This window comes from Miniopterus natalensis, chromosome 15 (genome assembly GCF_054644295.1).
Source record: "Miniopterus natalensis isolate mMinNat1 chromosome 15, mMinNat1.hap1, whole genome shotgun sequence".
NCBI lineage: Eukaryota > Metazoa > Chordata > Mammalia > Chiroptera > Miniopteridae > Miniopterus > Miniopterus natalensis.
In genome coordinates, this window is record NC_142095.1 from 41,670,514 (window position 1) to 41,696,183 (window position 25,670).

The following is a 25,670-nucleotide window of genomic DNA, read 5'->3' on the forward strand; positions in this document are numbered from 1 at the left end:
ATAAAAATGATTGTAAGTGTAAGGACAAGTAGCCCCCATGTAAAGAATATGTTACTGTTGATCTTTGCGGCCAGTGGCTGTACCTGGGTGCACTGGAGCAGGGGCCCGCCTGCTCCCGAGGCTGCCGTCTCCTCCTGAAACAGGATTCTTCTACCTCATTGGAGAGGTATTCGCTGCAGATTCTGGGTGCGATGCAATCTCCCCGTGGCAAGCACATAGCAACTGTCCCTCCTGCACCGTGAGAGGCGTGAGTGTGTTTTCCTCCCTGATGATAAAGCTGCTCGCGTATTTTAAATCCTGAAGTGCGAAAGCAGAGAAGCAGAGTCTGGAGGGATTTTGTTTTCTGTGAATAATAATTTTACAAGACTGAAGGTGTTGTGAAGAGAAATGAAATGAAGGGGCAATATGAAGATATAGAAATTTAGCATAATTTGATTCTAATTTTTTTCTTCACTGGCGTCTGTGAGGAGCCCACTGTCCGGTTGCCGGGTGGCAAAGTGTTTTTGGCATCTTCATGGTTGCTTAGCACCGAAGCTTTCGAAAATGCAATTCTTTCGTGCAGAGGGGCTAACAATTGACAGGATGTTGTGGTCATTTACTTTAATTATCAGATAGAACAAAATCGTTGACCACTTAATCAACTGATACTATAAGGGAACTTTAAGGGAGAGCCTTGGCTGGGGTCAACTCTTTTTAACAGCTAGTCTGTCATCGTGCTCTGTTCTGCTTTTTTTAAATTTTTTATTTTGGTCATGAAAATGAGGGAGAAGGCCTCTGTTTTCTTTAACAACTACCTTGAGACAGTTAAAAGAGTTTTTATCTTGTGATAAAATCAGTGCAAATGCAGTGTGCAAAACCGGATTCTGATGTAATGCCTGAAATGTGTCATACTTGCCCTAATAAACAAAGGAAAGAGTCCCAAACAGTGGAACAGAGAGATGTTGCTGCAAACCAAAGCCTGGTCTTGGAGCCCCAGACTCGGCCAACACCCAAGGAGACCCAGCACTGGACCCTCCCCTTTACCCTGCAAACTGTAGTTTATTCCTTAATAATGTGCCAGAGGAGACTCGTCAGATGATGCAATCTGCTTCCCAGTTCTCTGGCTTCAAAGAAATGTTTTGTGCTTGGGAAACGCGGTATTGCTTTTGTTGAATCTGAAAGAGGTGTGTTGCTTGGAGATGCTAGGTGTGCTGGCTAAATCTCCCGAGGGAGTTAGGGTCCACTGTCCGCGCCAAAACGGCCATCACACCGGGGAATACTGTTTGGAGGGACTGCAGTCCCTCCTTCTATGCGGCTTCGCTTTCCACAGTTTCGTTTACCCTCGGTCAACCTCAGTCCAAAAATATTAAGTGGGAAATTGCAGAAATAATTTGTGAGCTTTAAATGGGGTGCTGCTTTGAGCAGCATGATGAATCTCCGTCTCCCCCTGTCCTGCGTGGGACGTGAATCATTCTTTTGTTCAGTGTCTCCGTGCTGTGCGCACCAGCCCTTTAGTCACTTCCTAGCCATCTGGGTTATTAGGTGGGCTGTCGTGGCATTGCATTGCTTGCGTTCAAGTCACCATTATTGCACGTAATCATGTCCATAAGTACAAGGCCAGTGACGCTGGCAGTTCGGACGTGCCAAAGGGAAGCCGTAAAGTGCCTCCTTTAAGTGAGAAAGGGAAAGTTCTTGACTTCATAAGAAAAGAAAAAAATTGTATGCTGAGGTTGCTCAGATCTATGCTAAGGACACATCTTCTACCCATAAAACTGTCAAGAAGAAAAAAGAAATTTATTCTAGTTTATTGAGAGAGAGAAAGTGAGAGAGACCACATGCACATAATTTTTATTACAGCACATTGTTATAATTGTTCTAGTTCATGAATAGCTATTGTTGTTAATCCCTCCCTGTGCCTAATTTATAAATGAAATTTTACCATATGTCTGTAGGTCTGTATGTACAGGAAAAGGCATAGTGCATGTAGGGCCCCGCACCCCCCATAGGAATCATTTGGGGGTAATGGAGCATGGGCCCTGTGGATAAGGGGGGTCTGCTATACTCCTTTTAAATACTCAGTGTTATTTTTAGTGTTTATTCTCGAATATTGGTTCAGGTCACTGCTAATGTGGGGAGTAAGCATATAGTGAAACTAAACATTTAACAATTTTTGTGAAATACTGAAAATATTCTTTGGAGATTTTTGTTGTTGCTGCTGCTACTTTTAGCCTCAGTAGGCTTAAAATGTGAAAGCCTTAATTTTGTACAATAAAATTGATTTGTGTTCTAAAAAAATGCCTTGGCACTGCCATAATAAAGTCAGCAACACTGTTTTGTAGCTTGGGAAAGAGAAAAATAAACTTTTGCCAAAAAAATAAAATAAATTTTAAAAGGCAAAGAAAAGCTGGTTTCCTACCTGGAGAGATGAGCTCCAGGGGGCAATTTCTTGAGAATGGCACATGGTCGCATCCCGCAGGTTTCCCTTTCTTGGAGTTGCCGTTTATTTCAGAGGTGAAGAAGCTAAGTCTACGGGGTGGTATAAAGGTGTTCCAGGCTGGATTTTGACCATTGTTGAATTTTATTTTCTAGTTCTGTGACAGGAAGGCGAGATGGCAGTTCCAGTCGTCCAGCTGCTTGAATGGTCTTCGACTCAGGTAAGCGAATGACATTTCTTTACACTTACTGATGGGGAAATCAAGAACCCAGTCCCTCCAAGATTGGATGACATCGGCCACACAGAATAGTCTGTGCTAAAAAGGGGTTACTATTTGATTTGTTCCAGAAAACATACATGGGGAGCAGAGTTCTTATTTTGACTTACTTGGTTTTACTCATTCCAGGTTGATAAATGTTCTTCTTATGGGATAATATTTTAAGCTTTTGAAGGTCTGCATCATTGAATTCTACCAAGTGTTGCAAGATGTATTGCCTCTCAGAATTTCTCTTATATTATGCGATCTGGGTTTTATTTAATCTGATGGCCTGGGATGGTTACACCGGTCCAAGATGCCAGTCTCTGTTGGAACCACAGTATTATATCCTCTAATCTACTGTTAGCCATGCATTAGTGAAATTAAAATTTGTGATTTTTGTTTAAATAGCAAAAGACACATCAGCAGTAGAATGTTACTGTTATCTTTTATTACAGATATTTAGAATGGTTTTGTTAAAAGGTGAAACAGGTCACCTTTTGTCTTACTTTCTGTTTTTATAAATATGTGGTGCTCTAGGCTCTCTGATGATCTCAGCACACCTTGTCTGTTAATCGGGAATGAAATGTTGTCTGTTTGGGGTAGGGTGGAAAGACATAGAAGACCAAACTCTCGTAAGATGAAAAAAGAAAGAGGGATATGTCTTTGTCATTTATCTGTCCTGAGGTTAAGTTTGGGCTGTCTTTTCCTTGCTCTGGGATTTTGTTGTCCATACTTTGAGAATAAGAATTTAGAACCTGGTCATGAAGCATTTGTTTATTTGTCTCCTAGATGGTGAAATGTGTTTCTAAGAACCTATCCTTCTGTGTGTTCTAGGTCCTTTCCTTGTGGTCTCAGTGCCTTGGACAGTTCCCCCTTTGGCCTTCTATTTTGTGGTCTCGAATTTTGTGGTCTTAGACCCCTTACGCATAAATTATTGAGGACTCCAAAGGGCTTTGTTTATGCATTTCCTATATTCTAAAGTAGAATTTAAAAATTAAATTTATATACTTATCTTTAAAATAACAACAAACCCCTTGTGTAATAACTAAAATATCTTTATGAACAATAGCTATATATTCCAAAACAGAAATAAATTAGCAAGAAGGTGGCATTGCTTTACAGCTTTGCCAAATTTTTTAATGTATGGATTAGTAGAAGACAGAGGAATTCTCTTACCTGCTTCTCTTACCTGCTTCTGCAGTCGATTTGTTGTGATTATGTTTATTTTGATTGAGGGGTAAATAAAAATCTGGTCTCCCACAGATGTATAGATGTAAAAGAGAGGCATGTTTTAAGGCCCTCTTTTAGACAGCCCTGAGTATTCTTTGATAACACACCCAAACTTAACAAGTGGCAGTTTTCCCACGGATGCCACAGCATGAAACCTGAAACCAGAGGAATTAGTGTTTTATGATCTGTTACATTAAGATCCATTGGCCTTCCTTTTGTTTTGAATTGGCCTTTTACCCATGAAAGATTTTGTAATACCAATTCATTGATTATTTGGAAAATATAATCAATATTTCGGTGCAGACCTTCCAAATGCTGACACATTTCAATAGTACAGTATAAAAAATTACATTCATTAATATCACCATCTGTATTATTAGAAAAATCTTTATGCATTGAGAAGATTTTAAGCTCACAGATACCAGTTTTCCAAAAATCTAAAAATTGTGTCCCATTAGAAAGGAGGTTAGCTGGGCTCTCCACTCAGTCTCACGGTGCTTTTCCTGGAGGCAACCACTCTGTTTCCTTTTTGCCATACAGAATATTAAAAAGATGTGTACTCCGGGGCCAACATTTAATAGAGTTAATTTTTTCAAAACTCCCTTATCAAGGACATTTTAAAATGAAGCTGCTGCCTCCTCCAATGGGGGGTGGGGTGGGGGGTGGGGGGTGGGGGGGTGAGGGAGGGAGCGAGGAAGAGGGCACCTGAGGTGCTAGCCCTTAGCAGTTTCACACCGCTGCACCCTCAGTGTAAGGTTACAGAGTGGGCAAGGCCATAAGGCCTTAGGTTTACCATGGCAGTGGCCTTGACCCCCCCTTCCCCCCACTCCGAGGGCTCTGTGGGCCACCCTTTGAGAAACGCTGCTCCAGAGTGGCATTTGGTTCTGGACGGCAATCCCTTATGAATTCTCCCCTTGTTTCCTTCGGTTATTAAGTCTCTGCGACTCCCATTCTACGGGCTTTACCTGTGTGAAATATTTATCCCTGAGTGAGCTGTTGAGCAGACATTCCCACTGAAAAATAAGTTAAAACAGAGATTCTCTGAGAAGAAAAATATTGAAGAGCATTGATCCAAACCTTTAGTGACTAGGTAATAGAACTGTGATCTCATCCCGGTGGCAGAATGTTCCTCAAACGTCGAAACAAACAGCTCTGTAATTTTCACACTGTGCTGTGTGACAGATGGCACAACTGTTTTGATTTTCCCCAGTCTCTGCGGAGCAGCGAGGGCAGCCCACGCCCCCCGCGGCACCCCCGCTCTTGGTCATTTCTGTTCGCCCCGACAGCACACCGACTCTTACCTCTGCGATCTGTTCTCTGGATGACCCTGTTTTCAGTAGCTACTTAGTATAAAAATAAAATGTGCAGGTCTCATCAAAGAATCTAATTAAGGCTTAGAAAGTGTCAAATCCAAAAATACAGGAGGAACAGATTAGGCACTGAGTGTAGGAGACACACAGGCCTGACAACTAATGCGTTGGCATGGCAACCGGAGAATCCATGTCCCTCCCCTGGGCAGATAGTTGACAGTCATTTTTGCTGGGTCAGAGAATTGGGAAGAGAGAGAACCTACCACCTTCTTTTTAACCAAAAAGCTTCTGAAGGGTCTGTAAATGCCCGTTGGGGAACTGCAGCCAAGTCTAGGAGGTGTCGATGGCGTCGGCTCAGGCCCTGACCAGGTAAAAGGGAAGCAGCCGACCGTGGCATTTCCTCAGGATGCGCCCGCTGTCTTCCCTAAAATCAGCATGAAGACACGCGTCCCTTACGCACGCGCTTTCTGTAGATGGCGGCTGACACCCGGCTCGGAGCTGGCATGTTTGATCTTTTCCTTCTGTTTATGATTAATCGTAAGAACAGGCAAAGGATTTCTGTATGATTTTCACTACTGTCTAGTTACATCTGAAATTAATGTTTGCTGGATGTGCTGTCACACACTCCCTGACACCCCATCATGGATATCGAAGAGATTGGATTAAACCCTACTTTGTGCTTCGGGGAAGTTTGTCATTTAGCAGACAGAGAGTCTCGGTGTTAACATCTATTTTCCCAAACACGCTTCTCAGGCACAGCGGTTTCCTGAGTTGGTTGGTACATGATAGTATCCGACCCAATAGGACAATAAATTTCATATCAAACCCATTTGAGGAAAAATGATGCTCCACACAGGGTGTAATGAAATGGATATTAAATTACAAGATGCAGAACAAAAATCTTGTTACTCCCTCCCCAGGAGTTCCCGTTCTGAGATTCTATGTCCTTCCTCCCTCCCTCCCTCCCTCCCTCCCTCCCTCCCTTCCTTCCTTCCTTCCTTCCTTCCTTCCTTCCTTCCTTCCTTCCTTCCTTCCCTCCTCCCTTCCTCCTACCCTCCCTTCTTTCCCTCCCTTTTTCCATTTCTTTGACATAAACTATTTTGAAACACTAACTGAAAGCCAATATACAACTTAGTCTCATAAAGTTTCCTAATGCCTTTTCTGTAATAGTTCTTGATGGCTCCCTCTTATTAAGTGCCATGATGTGATATTATGGTGAAATTAAAATATGGGCTTGCAGTTTTAATGCAAGGGCATTAACCAAAATGTCATCCCTAACAAATTAGGCCCTGGGAAACCTGCCCTGTAGCCAGAGAACCATGCTCATTTTTGCCTTTCGCCATAACTGATGAAAACAAACCTCATAATGTCAATGCCCGTGGGTTAGATTTCCCGTCTAAAGGCAGGCAACAACTGGCTTTGGTGGGGAAATGGGGAGAGAATTTTTGTTTGTGTGTTTATTTCATACAAAGAAAGGATTTCTGGCCTGGGGCAGTCCAGCTGCAGCTGCTGTCAATATTAGGGCAATGGGACTCTTTTTTCTAACTGGATCAGAAAGAGGGAACTCTGTGATTCACTATCAGAAAGAGAGAGAGGGAAAGGAGGGAGGGAGAGGAGGCGGAGGGAGAGCAGAGAGGAAAAAAGAAACGAGTGATTGTTAATTCTCCTGGAAATTATTTGCTGGAGCTGCCGCCTTCCAATGAGAAGAGAAACTGTATCTGGATCCCTCTGCAAAATAGGAGCCTAAAGGAAATAATGGTATGATTCTCTGCTGTGGAAGTGAGAGGAGGGGGTAGGATCTGTGGTTTTTTGAGAGGGAGAAGTGCAAACCTCAAGTGCAACTGAATTCAGATCAGGTTTGTGGAGAACACGCTTGCTTTCTGATTTGCTGGTTCGCCCTGTTCTATTTTCCCCTCTTGGCATCCCCACAGTAGTGTTCTGAGAGCAGGCCCCGGGGCCAGCCGGTTCCTGGTAGACAGTGGGAGCTTCTGCGCCCAAACTCTGTCCCTCCCCTGGCACTTGGACAGGTGAGAGGCTGAACCTGGCCTGGCCTGGGCCTGTCTCCTGACACTGACCCGTCGCTTCACACTATCTGCGAAACTTGAGAGTGGGAATAAAATCCCTTTTTATTCCACAACCGGCCTTTCCCCATCTACCCTTCAGTTCTTCACTTGAGAAAGTAAGTACAGTGAATGGGAAGAGAAAATGAGGAAGTAAATAAACCCGAGTCACTGAACAGAATGATTCTCCAGGACTTATTTGTGCATCCGAACACTTTTTCCCTAAGTGCCTTCTCCGCTGTGTCAGGCCCCTGGAGATAAACCTACCCCGGGAGCAACAGACGCACCCTCAGCCCTCCAAGGCCACAGCCCAGTGAATCAATGAGAAGACACCCATTCGGCTTCCTCTGTTGTCTTGGTTAAACAGATTCTGCGGAATTAGCTGAAGTTATTGCCTGTTTTACTCTTTCTAAAGATGTTTGAGTTTTGTGTATATGCACACATCATCAACAAAATGAATTAGAAAAATGTTAACTTATTTTTTTAGAAATTTGGTCCAGATTTTCTGGTTTTATAACATATACCATATTCTGTACCCAAGAAAAGCATCATGCAGGTTAATTATAGTGATTTCCAGGCCACATAGGCATGGTTGAGTAGCTCGCGATCACACCAAAAGCAGGTTCGTGGTAGCCCCTCCTCTTTGAGTCCGATTAGCTCTTTGGGAGGAGTTGTGTGTCTTTCTGAGCACAGCGGGGGTTGTCCTGAAAATGCACTCTCCAGTATGGCATCCAGTAGCTACATGTGGTTATTTACATTTAAACTTAATTAAAATTACGTGAAATGAAATTTAAAATGTAGTTCCTCATTCATACTAACCACATTTCAAGTGCTTAATAACATTATGTGGCTAGTGGCTACCACATTGGATAGAGCATAATATAGATCATTTCCATCATTCCAGAGAGTTCTATTGGATAGTGCTGCTCTAGAACACATTCATTCAGTCACCTTTTCTTGAGCAACTAGCACGTGCTAAACGTATCAGTGAAATCAAGATGCAGTCCCAGACCTCAGGGACATTTGGCCCAGGGTAAGAGCAGATTGTAAATAAGACAAGCCGAGGATGTGATGACGCAATGAGAATAAGTGCAGGGTTTCTGGGTAGAAGGAAATCGCTTTGACAGGACAGGAGGAAAGGCCCTTTAAGGAGCTGATATTTGAGTTAAACCTGATGCATGTGGAGGAGCCCGGCCTGTGAAAGCCGGCACAGTAGGGTTTTGGCTTTAGAAGGAGCAGGAGCAAAGCCAGTGAGGTGGGAAAGAGCTCAGCTTTCGGTAGCCTCTCCGCATGTACAGGACTTCGAGCAGTGTGGCAGAGTGAGGGTGACTCAGAGTGACAGCCCTTCACCTGGTCACTACCCCGGCGCCTTCACCAGGGCGCGGCCTATTCCCTCGGGCCTCGGGACGGGGCTGGGAGACGCTGCAAGGAGCACCTTGGCGTTTATTAAACACTCTGCCGTCTCGGGCCCGGCGTCCCTGGCCATGGCTAGCGGTGAGCTCGTGCTGGTTGGCATCTTCATCCGCTGCTGAAGCCTCTCTGGGAAGGCGGGGGTGTGTCTGTGAGGCGTTTCCTGCTCTCTGAGCAGAGCTTTGAGTGCCCAGCTTGGTTGACTACACCTTCCAAGAACCAGGCCTGAGTCCCGCTTCCTCAGAGAATTCACCAGAACTTGCTATGGAAAGCTCCCTGCCCTCTGGCAGTGCAGCCGGCCACAGCTCACACTGGCCACTGGCACCTGTTTACAGCCGCCTGTGGTCTCCAGAAACCCGGGTCCAGCTCTCGGAGAAGGGGAAGCAGCAGGTAGTTGGCCTAGTAGCCAGACTCGGCAAAACCCCTCCTGCCCTGTGTTGCTGGGGACGGCCAGCAATAGGGGCCTCCTCGGGGCGTGGGCGTAAGCAATGAAGCCTTTTTATTTTCAGCGGCACACTCTGAGCACTGGGGCTGCCACTCTTCCTTCCTGAGGAAATCATGTGGTAATAAAATTAATATTGCATTAAAACAGGTACATAAAATGTCACAGCGTTGAAGACAGTGCGAACTAGAAGGTCCCCCTGAGAAAGTCCCCCACTTATCAGAAAAGTTACCTGGAAATGAAACCCCAACAGCAAGAAAATAACCCCTGAGCACTCTGCAGAGATTATTCTTAGTCAGTGTCTTCCTGGCTTCCCAGATGCATAATTCGAATTTAACTGCAAAGCATGGGTGTGGAATAGCAAAAAGTATCTTTGCAAGTAATAAATGGATCGTACTCTGTTCTGTATTATGTCTCTAATAGCCAAGCACATCATTTATAGTTAGGTTTATGCCATTGTCTATATCAAATATGATTTTCAGTGGGAGAGAGGTAATCAAATGTACTTGAAATGGTGTTTCGTAGAACTTAAAACAAATGTTATTTAAGGAGAATGGGTCTCCTAAAAGTAATATAGCAAAGCCAGTCGCAGTTTTCTCTCAGTGCTTGTTACGTCGGCAGCGCTGTGGGAGAGGTGGGGCGTCAGTTACTCTGAGGAGGTGCTGGTCATGTTGACAAACTGATGTGTCGTCAGGGCAGAGTTCACAATCCTACACATTCTTAACATGTTTCACGAACAGGATCCAGGGCAGACAGGTATAGGAAGGGCTTATGTCGTGAAAGGGTTTTATTTTCTTAGTAGCTTTGTCAGAATAAAAAATTATGGAAAGGCAGGCTCCTCAAAAGGGTTTGTTCGGATTTGGTTATTGTTCATAGGAAAGCCTGCGGCTGTGTGTGTGTGTGTTTGTGTGTGTACATGTGTGCAAATGAGCTGTTCATTGCCTGAGAACTGAAGGGTATAAATAATGAGGTGACTCCTGGCTACACGTGAACTGAGGCAACATGGCCCCGAGAGACGTGAACTCTGAGGTCAGTTGTGTCTATGTGATGCTAATAATTTTCCCCTTTAATTTTGTTCCCTTTTTATTGGGCTGAATTATATTGTCTTCGTGTTTATACATAGAAGATCACGATACTGCATCTCAAGTTTGTAGTGATACACTCACCACATATATTTACTCTGTAGGTATGTGACAAAATCCGCATATATAATGAGATTAATCTCCTGGGTGAGCCTAGAAGAAGTGTGTTTTTATTCTAGATAAACTAGGAAGTTAATTTTCAGAGGTAATATAAAATGAAAATATGATGAGTGCAACTGTCTTCAGCATGAATCAACTTTACCCTTTCAAGAGGGATTCTCTGTGTTCACTGAGGATATTTCCCTTTTCATATGGGCCTGAGTATTTGCAGGGTCCTGGTCCATAAGAAAGTCTGAAAATGTGAGATTAACTGTTTTTAGTAGCTAGTGAAATCATTTGGGATTATTAATAATTTTATGGTCATACTAGGGTTCCAAGACTTTTGAAGAAAAATTGTGCTCCCCTGTCACCACTTCAAACCCAATCCTGGCTATGTTTTAGTTTTAAGTAATTCTTCTATATAAACCTGAGAAGAAATTATATTTTCTCTATATTCAAGTAGAAATTTTGAAATGTTACATGATACATTTTATTTTATTTTCCTTTATTCTCAATTTAGGAGGATTTAGAATAACCTATTCATAAAATGCCAATACCATTGACTGTATACTTCCTATCAAAATGGCTTTACTCATTAACCTCACAAAACAGCATGATATTAAACTGATTCTTATGGTAAATGAATCAGATTGCTTATGGAGTCCAGACTTTTTTTGGCTGATTTAAGGGGGAAAAAAAAAATCGGACTAGTTCTTTAGGAGCAGGTTTGGTTGATCTTCATGTAACCAGTAGGAAGAAGGGATGCTCTTTGAAAAAGGTGGGGAAGATTGTTAGAGGCTGAATTGTACCCTCCCCAAATTCATGGTAGCCCTCAGTGCCTCCCAATGTGACCGTATTTGGAAATCAGGTCACTTCAGATGCAACTGGTTGTGGTCATACTAGAGTAGAGTGAGCCCCTAATCCAATATGGTTGATAACTTATAAGGGGCTATTTGAGCACAGACACGCACACAGGGAGAATGCCTTGTGAACATAAAGGCAGAGATTGGGGTGATGCTTCTACGAGCCATGGAACACCAGGGTTTGCCAGCAAACCACCAGGAGCCAGGAGAGAGACATGGGTCCGATGCTCCATCCCAGCCCTCAGAGGGAACCAACCCTGCTGATACCTTGACCTCAGGCCTTTAGCTTCTAGTACCAAGGGACAATACATTTTTTTTCTTTTGTTTATGCCACTTAGTTTATGGTTCTGTTTCGACAGCCCTAGGAAACCAGTACCGATTGCAAATGGAAAAACACAAAACCTTGGGATCGTCATGGCTACTCATCATTTTCACATGGTGGTGGCATGAGGCCAGGCTAGGAAAGGGATGCTTTCTGGGCTGGAAAAGCAACACTTACCGAAAAATCAGGCTGGTGATATTTGACTATTTACCAACATCGTCATAAAGAAGCGGAGCTATTAAAGGATCTGCAATCACTGGGTAATTCAGCTCCTGACATTGATGGATGGAGCTTGGCTTTTCCTCTCTGCCAAAGCTGCTGACTGGATAAATGTTTTATGCATGAGGCCCAGGGCAGGAAGGAATGCCAAAGGTTTAAGAATATTTTAAGAAACTCTCTGAGATGTCAAGCAAGTTATCAGGAAGCACTAGGCAAGGAAACTGAGTTCCTACATCAGCCTGGCTGGACAATAAACCCCTTGCAAAGGCGAGAAGCAGTGGCCATGGTCTTAGAAAGTCACTCCATTCCCTCCGTCTTGTATTTTGTATTGACTTGCACCCACTATCATAAGTCAGAGAAGTAGGGGTTCTTTCAATGGCCGGAGGGCCCCTGTGTCTCACCTAGGAGCCATGCTAACCCAATTTGGAAGATAGTCATAGTTCTTGAAGTTCTACCTGCCCGTGGACCCATAGTCAGCCTCTTTCCCCTGGATTGGCAACTGCCGAAGCCGAGGGAGTTATTTGAATGATAGTATGTAGCTTTAGCTTAAAGTCTCAGGAGGCCCATTAGCTACGCAGTTTAATCACCTATTAACAAAGTGGCATTTCTTATACAGCACAACAGATTATTTTCTGCTATAAGGAGAGAGGGCAGCTTAAGTGTGGACCAGTTGCCAACATGACTCTCATCTTTATATAAAGGAAAGTTTTTTATAGAATAGCGGGTTCTAATAAAGAATGTTTGCACCGACTCAGACAGCCACAGTGATGGAAATTCTGAGTGCATGTGATGAATTATAATGAAAATGCCCACGTCCTTTAACTCTTTATTATGGCCATAGAATTTTAATATTTTATAATATCTACGAATAAAGTTTTAAACTTACTTGGAATCATACAAGAGAACCAAGAATAAAGTGTGGCTAGGGCCTGGTTGTCGATCTAAGCATTTTCTTATTGACAGGGAGGCATGCACGCAAGCCCAAACGAAACATTCAGAGTTTTATAGCTCTATGGAAACCATACCAAGTTCAAATGAAGGGCTAAATATACAATTCAGCAGTGGATAAAAACATACAAGTTCTAGGTATCCATTGCTCTTTAAGTTTGGGGATTGTCATTGTTAAGGACCCTAAGAACTTTCCCTTGGGTTCTAGTTAGAAAAAATGTCAAAGAGCAGAAACTGACGGACAGCGACTCTGAGACATGCTGTCAAGATGCATCAGAATATGCCGCCATATCCCCCCCTTCTCTCTGTCAAAGCCATTGATTATTTGCAATAAAGAAAGCCAGTACAGTTGTTGGAATTGTAGAACTCAGCATAGCAACTAGGTGACATCTGTCACTCTCTAAATAGACACGTTAAGAAAAAATGGACTCACTGCATCAGAAGCATACTTTTGGGAGCATAACTAGTATGATTTCATAAAGGATGCTAAAAGGTAGAAAAGTGAAATATCAGATCACAAGAATCTTTTCTTTGGGCTCACCAGAGTTTTCCTTGAAATTGCTTTTTAAATGTCCCTCTCTCTCCTTAAAACAAAATAAAATATGTTCAGAACTTACTTTAAAAGTCTTAGCTTCTTCCGATTTCTTGGTAAGAGATACTTTGGTGCCCTGGAGTTTTCATGTCATCAGGGGCCCAGTCTCCTCTGGTCACATGAGTTGTTAGTTGAGTAGTTTTTGCATTTCTGACCATACATTCTCTGACTGTCTGGTATCTCAGAAAAGAGTGGATCCTGTGGCAAAGGTTCACCAGGGCCATGGAAATGATGAACACAGCTGAATTCTCGCCTGCAGCAGGAGTAGCATTAGCGGGACTGTCGCCCAGAAAGGGGGCAGTGACGTGATCCAGGGGCACACTCCAGAGGTTCAGGTCGCTCTGCTCTGTAGCCTGGATCCTGCCGCCCAGCCCCTTTTCTCTGAGCTCACTATTTCAGGCATCTCTCTGAGTTTCCCAACATACTTGGAATAATTGCTCTTCTGCTTCTAGCACCAGAATCTATTTTTTGTTTTGTTTTTTCCTTGCAACTAAAAATCTGACTGATGAAATATTGAGCCTTCATTTTTTTTGTTTTAATTTTTAAAATTTATTTATTTTTGCAAAATCTCAGGGAGCTCAGAACGTGGTCAGGTTAGAGCAATGCTGTTAACTGGAAGCTTCTCTATGAATATATGGTGGTATTTGGTGGCTTATCTCTGTGTTGGGTTGTTACCTCACTGTGCTTAGTCAACACTGGAGAAAAAGAAAAGTTTATTTGCCATAATAGAAAATTAATAGTGATAATATCAGCAATAACAGATAACATTTATTGAGATATTAGGCTGTGCCAGGCACTGGTGCTCAAGCACATACAGACTTTCGGTTGAACTATTCCAACAATCCTAAGTACTGACATTATAACCATCCTATTTATGTGGAAACTGAGGCCCAGGGAGGATATGTAACTTGTTGAACAGCGCACAGCTAGGAAATGTAAGATAGGGGTTTAAGTGAAAGAGCTGCCTGACTTATAACTTGGGATCCTAACCTTGTGTACACTTAATTGTTCTATTCCAGACTTATAAATAGCTATATACTTTCAAAACAGCCCTGAAACCTTAGGAGAAAATAGATCTGCAAGTTTCTGTTGATGGATTATGAGTAAGGCAATCCCAGAAGTAGGTCATAACTTCACCAGTTTAAACATGAGTTTGAAAGGGAGACATTCCGGCTTGTTTTATGATAAAAAGAATGGGAGTGATTTGGGGGAAGGTGGGTAGAGCAGGGTTGGGGAAACAGGGGACCTGGTTTACAGTTTTTAAATATTTAGGTCAACAAATTATAGGAGCTGTCACCACCCACAGGTATTCTGTAGCCAAGTAGAGTCATTTTCTGAATGAGATGCTTTTCTGAGGTCAGTGCGTTGGTTTCAGAAAAAGATGCTGGAAATACTTGCCTGGTACATTGTGCCCGAGTCTAACTTGCAAAACACAGCATCCAGTGTTCAGCACACACTCTCCTGCCATTAGCCACATGCACAAGCAGCTGCATTTACAGGAGACATTTTCAATATATAAACATTAATTCATCTACTTGAAATTCAGAGTAATAAGTCTTGCTTAAGAGTATAATTTAAAATTCTTTGGAAGAAAGATGTGAGGATTAACAGTGCTTAAATCAGGAGTGAGTATGCTGAAGCATATCAGTAGGATGCTCTGATGGGCACTGTCAGAGAATCTCCTAATGCTTGTTTAGGAAAATGCTACTTGACTGACTTTTAAATTTTAAACATTTTAGAGAATTAAAACATGGAACCCTTGGAGATTTTCTGTCCTCAGCTAAACAAAAGTGTCTGTACAAGTTTCCTTGAAAATATTTAAAAACAAATTTATTATAAAAATGTCAAGAAAAGTTTCCTAAGGTAAAAACCCAGCTTATATTCTAACAGAGTAATTGTAAAATATGCTCACCTCTGAAACACGTGATACACATGCATTGAGAGTACAATCGTATATAACATATAAAACAAAATCTATAAAAATGAAATATATCTATACGCACTTAATGTGCAACTACAGATATATTCTATAAAACACAAAATTAAACTTGGTACAATTATAATAGATTAGAACTGGCTTGTACTCTGTTGTTTCTCGCTCGCTGTAGCTAGTCTGCCTTCCCTTGGATCACATTATACCATTAAATCTTGTGTAATTCAAAAAGAAGTATTGCTCCCAGCTGCTGCTGCAGAAGCAAACTAAAGAGAGAGTTTAAATTGGCATGAGAACAACTATCAAACAAGCTGCATTAATAAGAATTTCCTTTTCTGCGCTCGTATTTACACGTCCTTTTAGATTTAGCAAAGGCAAGCTCCCTACAAGGCTATGGAACAGGCAGTAATCCGTTATCATAACCGGTGCACAAGCGCCAGAGTTTGTGTGTGTCCACTAGCTGTGTCTGGTTCCCCCTCCAAGAGCACTGTCGCTTCAGTTGTGTATTTCATCCTCAACCTCCATCATTTCTTCCTTCACTGTGCTGCAGAAATTAAAAAAAAAAAAAACTTTCTATGTGACTTTTCCCTGGAAGAAAGAAGCTAAAGAATTATCACGGCAAGTATTTTAGATTTAAAGACTTTAGGCTTGAGAGTGTTAAAACCAAGGGAAAGAACTCAAACTTTCCATAGTATGATGTAGTCTTATGGAATTTGTTATCCCAGAAATGGTAATTTTTTGATTAAAGAGCAAGTCCTGCAGGAAATTAGATAGCTCCTTGGAAGATTGATCTGCAGTGAGTTACCAAGCAGCTTTAAGCGCCTGGGAGACGTTTGGCTTCATGGATGCAAACTACACCCCTCGCCAGAAAAGGAATCATTTACTGGGTATAACCATTAGTCCGACTTGATTTGCCTTCGTTTATTCATGAAATATTTATTGAATATCTACTATATGCCGGGCTTTGTGCTTGACAGTTAGTGCGTGATGAATGACACGGCCGCTTCCCTGGCTGAGGGAAGCTCGCATTGGGGGAGCGAGAGTGACTATGAATTGTGTGCTGAATGTCATAGCGGGCGAGCAGGGGGTGTCCGTCTCTAGGGTCTGGGCGGCTTTCCAGGAGGAAGGGACTAAGCTGGGGTTCAAGGACACAAGTCAGCAGGAAAAGTAAGGGTTGGGGCAAGAGTGTTCTGCATCGAGACGGGGCGTGTGCAAGCGCTTGGAGGTCGGGGAGAGCCTGGGGTGCCTGAAGGTGTAAAGAAGTTCAACTGCGGCCGGTCCAAGGTTAACAAGCTAGACCCAGATTACAGTGGAGTGATGGGAACTGAGAGAACCCACTGAGCCCTGGCCCATAAACTAGTGGCTTTAGTGACCAGCACAGGAGGGCAAACAAGGGACATGGGGCCAAGAGGCTAGGCTAGGTCTCCAGACCGAGTGAGAAAGTCGGCGTCCATGCTGAGGGCGAGAAACGTCACCCGAGGCAGACAAGCCGCAGGTCCCGGAGACGGATTTACTCTGATGGACACAGGCTAGCAGTGACAGACGGTGTTTTGGAAAGCACTCGAGAGTGTTTCGAAGCAGCATCCGTTCAGGAGCAGGCCTCAGCAGGCTGACATGCTTGATGAGGACGAACATAGAGAAAGTGGACTGTTCTGAAGATGGATGGCGTGAGCGTGTATAAAACATGACCTTGCTTTTGGGGGAAATTGGGTAGGTTTCACAGAGAATCTTTTGTCAGTTTCCAACAGTGTCTACACATAAATTTGGGGATCATTATAGGTGCCCATTAATGGTTCTTCTACATTAATAATAGCTACTTATTTTTAGAAAGATAAGTTATTTTTAAAAATTACCTGAAATACTTTGGTGATATAAAAGAATGTGTAGCAAACATGGATATACCTTTCACCTAGATTTATCAGACATGGCTTTTACCAAATTGCATGCAATATTTTAAAGAAATAAAACATTATAGGTACGTTGAATTTCTATGTATGCCACTCTCCAATCCCATTCTCCTTCCTTCCAGAGGGAAAAGTTATTCTGAATTTGGTGTTTATTGCTCCTATGTGTATATGTTTTTAATAATATACAGGATTGACATTTTTATAACTGTGTATAAATGGCATTGTATTATAGATATATGTCATTCTGCATTCTTTTTCACTCAGCATTGTGCTTTTGAGATTTATCCATGTTTACACAGACAGCTGTAGTTGTTGATACTTTTAAACTACTCAACAGTATCTCTACATCTCTATTACCATACAGTATTTCAATGACAATTTCTTCTGTTAAAAGATATTTACATTGTTTTACAAATTTCTGCTATTACAAATATTGCTGTAGTGATTATTATTTTAGTTTTCTTCTTGTAAACTATTGTTTGGGCATATATGCCTGGATGTAGAATTGCTAAGTCACAGGCAACAGCCATCTCCAATTTTATGAAATATTGCCAACTGGTTTCCCAAACGGTCTTATTGTTTCCACTCCCACCAGTTGGGTATGGAAGTTTACATTGCTCTCGATCTTTGTCAGCACATAGTATTGTCAGACATTGTAATTTGTGTCAACCTAATGAGCGTGAAATGGCTCTTTAGTCAGAGTCCAGCTAGGAACACTCTGGGTGTTTCAACAGAGGAAATTTAATACAAGCAATTGATTGGGCAGATAATGAAACAGCTAAATAGGAGGGTGATGCAAAATCCACAATAGTAGGAGGCCACTGTCAACCCTAGGGTTGGAAGGACAAATGGGGAAGAGAAGGTGGTGTTAACAGAGCAGAAGCTGGGGCCATCTGTCCTAAACTAAAATGGGGGTGAGGGATGGGAGGTGGGAGCTGGAGCCACAGAGTCTCCAGACACTCATGGAGGCTGCCAGAGATTCCACAGGAAGCCAGGAGGATAGGTGAGAAAGGCCTGACTCTCCCCTTCCTGTCCTCCCATGTTCCCCCAGTGCTTCCTAACGGCAAAGTTACCTAGAAGCCAGAATTTACGCACAATATTAAAAAGAGCAGGGGAGCCCTGGCCCATGGTGTGGCTCAGTTAGTTGGTCGTTGTTCCATGCCCAGGAAGGTTGCCGGTTCGATTCTGCGTCAGGGCACATGCCCAGGTTGCTGGCTTGATCCCTGGTAGGGGGCATGCAGGAGGCAGCCGATCAGTGTTTCTCTCTCACATTGATGTTTCTTTCTCTCTCCCTTCCTCTCTCTCTAAAAATAAAAAGTAAAAAAGAGCAGCAGAAGTGAGGAAAATAGACCTGAAGGCAGTCAGTTGACAAGAACAAATGCTGTTGCATTATGGTTTAAACTTGCAAGTCTTGGAGAATTTTTTCATGTTTCTTGGTTATTTTGTTTCCTGTGAATTGTTTTCTATTTGTTTTTGTCCCAAATTTTCCTATTGGCTATCATTTCTAGTTCATTTTTAGGAATTCTTTAGATATTCTGGATATTAACCTTTACAGTTATATATATTGCTAATGTTGCTCATAGTCTATGGCTAATATTCCACTTCTGCTATCTTTTGTGATACAGTTTAAAAATCTAATATACAAATTTGTCAGATTTTTTTCTTTTAAGTTAGCACTTTAAAAGTGTTTTGTTCAAGGAAATTTTTTTTTACCATGAGACATGTTCCCTTATATTCTCTTTAAAATTCTAGTTTTATCATATTTAAGTCTTTAATGCTCTGGGGGCTTATTTTGTTTATGGTGTGATATAGATATCTTAAAATTTTTTTCTGTAAAGATAACCAATTGTTCCAGGCCATTTTTTAATCCTCTACGATTAAAAAAAAAAAAAAGTCTACCCTTATCATATATAGTGGTTTTTATGTATGTGTTGGTTCCTCCCGATGTGAATCTATTTCTGGAATATCTACTCCGTGTAGTGGTCTAGTTTATATCCATGAACAACAGCACACTGTCTCAATAAAAATAGCTTTAAAGTAAGACCTGATTTCTAGAAAGATTAGTCATCCTCACCGTGTTTTATTTCAAATTTGGCTAGGACATTTTGGCTTATTCAATGCTTTGTATGAATTTTAAGATAATTTTCTGAAGTTCCACAAAAAAACCTGTTAAGATATTAATTTATATTTTGCTGAATTTATAGATTAACATGAGTAAAATGATCACTTTAATAATTGTCTCTTTCCATTCATTAACATGATGTATATGCCTCCTGTTATTTAGGTCATATTACCTATTCTTTTGTTTTTATATATGAACAGTTTATATGAGTTTTATAATTCCCTCCATAAACTTATTACATACTTTTGGTATATATATTTTTCTTGACATGATATAGTTTGGATTGTCATTTAAAGTGGCATTAAAAATTGCATTTTATATTAATAATTCTAATATACCCAACTTACATCCAGAAAACTTGCTAAACTGTTTTCTTAGTTCTGTGTCTATAGATCCTCTTGAATCACTGACTCAATTTTATTGAACAGACATGGTGACAGCTGCTTGCTCTTAGCTTTGAAAGGTATTCTAATGTTTTACCATCAAATATATTCTCTAGGATTTTTGTTGATTTCTCTTTTCAGGTTAAGAAGATCACTTTTCTTTCTAGTTTGCTAAAAGATTTTTATTTAGTTAAATCACGTGTATTGAATTGAATCAAATGGTTTTCCTGCATCTATTGACATGATCACATGGCTTCTCTGGAGAGGTCTTTGAAGACTAGTTCTCTGCCTGAGTAAAATCAGAGCTTGAAGAAAACAAAAATTAGCACTGTGAACTTCCTGTGGGCATAGATACATGTAAAGGGATTTTTAAAAAGACTTGAAGACAACATACAAAAATGATTATAGTTGGTACTTTGGGACAGAGGGAGAGAAAGAAATTGAAAGGAGATGAGTGGAAATAGCACTGGGGGATGGTAGAAAAGCCATTCGCTTTATCTGGAATGTTCTAATATTTCTTTCTAAAGGGAATGTGTTTATATTAACTGTCATAATTGTTTTTGCAATGTGTATACAAAAGAGCAGGTGTATAAAATTTAAAATGATAAGCTTTAAGTCACAGAAATAAGGGTGAATGCTACTCTTTTCTTTATATTTTCTATAATTTTCTAATTTACAAGAACAAAAAATCTAGTTAGAAAGCATTACTTACTTTGATTATGGGTGACATGATTTAAATTGTCCAAGGTCAAATTTGGTCTTACTATTTGGAATTAGGAAGTTGAAAGTATGTTTCTTCATGCCCATCATCAATCTAACAGTATTCGTGTATTTAAGTACTTAATTGAGCATGGATTGGGCAAGATAATTATATAGACCTATCATCTAATATCATGAATAGAAAATGGAGACAGACTTTTCAAAGGAGCGAAGGTGAACTGAAGGTGAAATATTGCTACCACATGCAACCATAGGTGTTTCTTGGTTGGATGTAACAATATTTCAGGCACCTAATTCCTATTCCCTTTATATTATTAAACAGTCTGCTTCTCTCTGGGAAGATCTCTTGCCCTCTAGTTTTTATGTTTTTCTCTGTTTGGGATCCAGGAACTTGAAAGTGAAACTTTTTCCTCATGTATGAAGTAGAATGTCCCAGTGTAAGAATCTGAGACCCAGTGCCGGGTGGTCCAGCTGGCAGACTGACAGCTTGAGTGTGGGCTTAGTGTGCCAGCAGAGCGTGATGGGTAGGTGGATGTACAGATAGATACAGACAGACAGACACACACATAATACACACGTGTATGTGTATACATATACGTACACACATACATATGAGTATATGTTTATATTCACAATTCTTTAAACATGATATTTCAAATAAAAGAGTGAAAGTCATCATAATCAGAAAAAATCAGTTGGATTCATGTTTACTTTATGCTGTGATATTGATTTAATTTGTAAGTACATCCGAGGAAGCTGTGGATTGGGGAGTAAGGACCACGATCCTTCCAGTGCTCTGATGAGTTAAACATTTAAATCTGGCCCTATGAACAAATTTCCAATAAGCAAAACAAAGAAGAAGGGGACTTTTTGCCAGGCAGGTACCCCGACATCTGCAGAGGCCTGAGAGCTGAACCAGGCAGGTACCCTGACATCTGCAGAGGCCTGAGAGCTGAACCAGGCAGGTACCCCGACATCTGCAGAGGCCTGAGAGCTGAACCGGGCAGGTGCCCCAACATCTGCAGAGGCCTGAGAGCTGAACTGGGCAGGTACCCCGACATCTGCAGAGGCCTGAGAGCTGAACCAGGCAGGTACCCCGACATCTGCAGAGGCCTGAGAGCTGAACCGGGCAGGTGCCCCGACATCTGCAGAGGCCTGAGAGCTGAACCGGGCGTACTGTGCCCAGAGTGAAGACTGAGGGAGGCAGACCTAAGGAGTGTGTGTAAAACATGGGTTTAATCTTGAACAAGGTGAAAAAATAATCAGATCCTCTCTGATTAAATGTCAAATGACTTCAAAGAAAAAAAAAATCCCAAATGGTTGTAGAGGATTAGCCTGGGAAGCGGGGAGCCAGAGTCTGAGCACATGGGGAGGTGGGGGGGCGTGTTGGCTGCTATGGAGAGAGAAGCAGAGAGAGACGGGCAAAGGCAGAGAGTAAACTGGACGGCATCGCTCGGGGCCTTCCTCGCCTGACAGCCACACTGCCGCCCTTCCCTGAGCTCGCTCATGTTTCTGGAACCCTCCTCTTCATGATGTGGCCCAACTCCAGCCTCCCCCCTTATATGGCTGAAATAAGTTGAGGGGATCGCCCTGCAGCCAGGCAGTTAGCAGCTCCAAATGTCGCTGTCAGTCGCCAGGATGGTGGGCGAAGAGGCTCCGTCTGTGTTCGGATACGCACAGAGCCTGGGGGCGTGTTTCCCACTCCGTCATAGTGTCTGAGGTCACAGCAGAAGGGGGAGGAACTGGAATTGTTAGGCTTGAATAACGCCGGGAAGAGTGTTTTATTGAAACTGAGTCTGAAGATATTAGAGATACAGGTTCCTCTTATTTTCAGTCTCAGGACCTTGATTGTACTAAACGTAGATGCAATAGTATTTTTCAAATGCCAGCAATGGTTACTTTAGGTGGTTTCAAAAAGGTAGACACATCAGCAGATCAGGTGCTTAAGGGTCCGGCTTGGAGCCAGGTTTGCATACAAGCCACACTCTGTTGTAGCTGAGTGACCTCGGACAAGTTGCCTAACCACACCGAGCCTCAGTTTCCTCCCCTGTAAGACGAGGCACTTACACCTCACTCATAGGTTTCCCATGAGGAATAAATGACACACTGTAATAAAACTTAGTGTAGTGCCTTAAACCATGTAAAGGGCTCAGGAAATGGTGACTGTGCTATAGAGATGGTGGTTACTCAATGAATTTAAAATAAATAGTATGTTTTGTGTTTGTGTAACAATGGTACCGTAGTCAGCTGCATGTCCAAACACCCAACTTCAGTGGCTTAACCAAACTGCAATGTAGTTTCCTCCTGTGCAAGGAGAGACCGGCAGGGCCCGTGTGGCTGACGGAGTGAACCCACAAGCCTTCTGCCCCCGTCCCTGTCCTGTCACCCCGATTAGGGACTCTCATCTGCACAGCTGCAAGATTCTCCTGCCCTCAGGACCATGCCGTGCTCCAGTGGACAGAAGAGGCAGGGCAGAAAATGTGGGTCAGGAGAACCTGCCCCTTGTTTTTTCTATCAGGAAAAAACTTTTCTAGAACTCTATCCAGTGGACTTAACTCTTATTACTCATTGGCTGGAATTCAGCCACGTGAGCGTCACTGGGACGTGCAGGCCTGGGAAACTGTCCTTTTTTTTTTTTAGTTAGGAACAGTTGCTGCCCCAAGCCAAGGTGTGGCTCTGGCAGTAAGAAAGAATAGATACTGAACTGGCAATGTCTGCCATAGTTGGGCATTAAGAATTCCTTGCTCCCTGCTCTTCCATGTGTCTAAGGCCTTAGTAATGAGAGAGATGCGGGGTTGGGGGAAAGAGAGAGAGGCATGGCCTGGTTTAATTGAAGAGCTGCACTGTGGCGTGGTAAAACCCAGGATCTCTTCAGGAGAAAGCAAACATTAAATGCTAGGCAAGGAATTTTAGCTGCTCCTAAATCATCTCCTTCACAGAGGGCAGCGTGATGTATTGGTTAAGAGCAAGTCTCGGGAATCAAGCAGCCATGACTTGGGATTCAGGCCATCTCCCTGCTTGAGTGTATAACTTTCAGTAAGTTATTTAATCTCCTTAGAATGTAAACTCCTGTGAAGCAGTGGCTTTGTCTGTTTTGTCCCTACTGTATCCCATCCCCTAGTAGAGAGCTTTGCCACAGTAGGCACTCAGATATTCGTTGGACTGGCGGACGGACGGACGGATGGATGGATGGACAGACTTCTCTGAACCCTAGATTTTTCAGCAATGGAAGGGATTGCTTTTAGAGGTCATCATGAGGATTAAAAGAATACATGTTTTATAGGACACTCCATCATTAGAGAAACACAATTTCACTTGGAGCTCCCCAAGTTTCCCTAAACCTGAAAAGCTCTGTGGGCTTTTTCTGAGAATCTGTTCAGCCAGCTGTTTATCTCCAAGTCTGTTGGCTTCTTAGATAAGCTGCACAACTATGGTACCATTTAAGTTTAATACTGATGCATTTTAAGCAAACATCCAGGTAGTGTATTTCCAAAATATATTAGAGAACTGAAGGTGTGTGTTGTAACTTCTGAGTTTGTGTGGCTTTGTTTTGGATAAAAGTGTGCTGAGTTTTCAGTATCATCTATTTCAAACCAGGCTTGTTGCTAATTAAGGGTTGACACACCAAATTAGCAGTAAATTAATACTTGTTTCTGTGCTCGTACACTAGAGTGTCAGGAAAATTATCAGGTTCAGGTAGTTACAGCCATCGTCGCCAGAATAATGGGTCTAAAGGATTTTCTGTGAAACACTGGAAGTGAGGGACATCCATAAACCCAGAATCTCCAGTGTCCTCTAGTTACTTGTAGTGGCTGGGTCTTAAAAAATGGAGATGTAAAAGAAAGTCCCCTCAGTAGCTTGTGCCAAGTGCATAAAATACCTAACATTGGCTGACTTATAGGATTTGCAGAGAATTCAGAATTCAAGCTCCCAATGGGCTCCTGCTGTCAAAGTAGACACAGCCAAATCAGATTACAGTAAGAGCAGTCCTATACCAGCAGCCCGTGGGACGCCAGACCCTTCTCTGACATCCATGCCATTTCGTGATAATCACCATCATCGATGCCTCTCCATGACCTTAGCAGGGTCTCAGCACCAAGGCCAACGCTGGGACGTCTTCTGCGGGGTGAGCGGTACTTGCACGTACTTTCTAATGTGAATTATTGGCCGGGTGTAACTTTGTTATCCACGACCCCTTACAATGTGTTCTCCTGCAACAAGGTAGGAGTGCCACCAAAATGAAAGGTAGCCGTGATTAGCCTGGCACCACATCTCTTCAGAGAAGAATGATCCCCTTCTGTATAGAAGTTTCTGCTTCTCAGAGGGTGCTCACATACACGTGTCATCGTGAAGAGACTTATTTCCAGCCCCGTGGAGCAGACCACAGAAAAGCATCCACCCATGCCTGCCTGTCCCTCTGTCATCAGCAGGTCCTGTAGCCTGCTCCGGCCACCTCTGATGTCTGGGCCCGTGGCCCCATTGAGCATATGTCTGCTCTGTGTGTCTGCCCCAGCCATTCACCCTGCTCCAGCTTATAATGGCAGTATTGACTGGCCATTGACTAGGCCTAGGCAGACAGACTTTGCAGTAATTATGAATGAAAGATGTCAGTGACGAAGCATCTCATTCCAGAGATTTCTACACATAGTCAATATCAGCTCTCATAAGCGTGACTGAGCTCCAAATGGCTTGCAGTCATAAGGGAATGACCAACTGACTAGCTATTATTTCATCCAATTGGTGCTCTGTTTCTTGTGCAAAGGGAAACAGGAATGCAGAAGCACGCACATTTTAGACCTGCCTGGTTCTTCCTTTTAGTAGCTGCTGAAAATATTAACTATTTTCCCCAGGAAAGCAGATCCTGGGGAGAGGCTATATGTTGCAAGTGGAAAACCATGTTAATTTTCAGCAAATGTTACAAAAAATAGAAATTTCTACCCTAACACAATCATTAATGCTTTTACTCCCAAAAGAAAGATGAGTGTGTATTTCCCAGAACCTCTTGAGCCCTGCTTAACCAGGCAAATAAGGATTATGGATAAGAAAGGGATCCAGATGGAAACAGTAGTATCCCCTTGGACTTGTACAGGTCCACGAGCTCAGGCAAGGACTGAAATCAAGCCTCCCATCTAATGACAGGCTGGGACACTGAGATCCAGCCCACTTTCAAACCAAGGCCACCTCTCTCTGCTCACAATCCAGATCCACTGCCTGCGAGTGTCACCTTACACTCTTCAAATATTTACAGATATATTTTTTTTACTTGCCCCCAATTACCTTGGTGACAAAGACTTATTTTAACAAATAGTGAAGGCAGTTACTCGGTACCTTTCAAAGCAACATTTCTTAATAACTG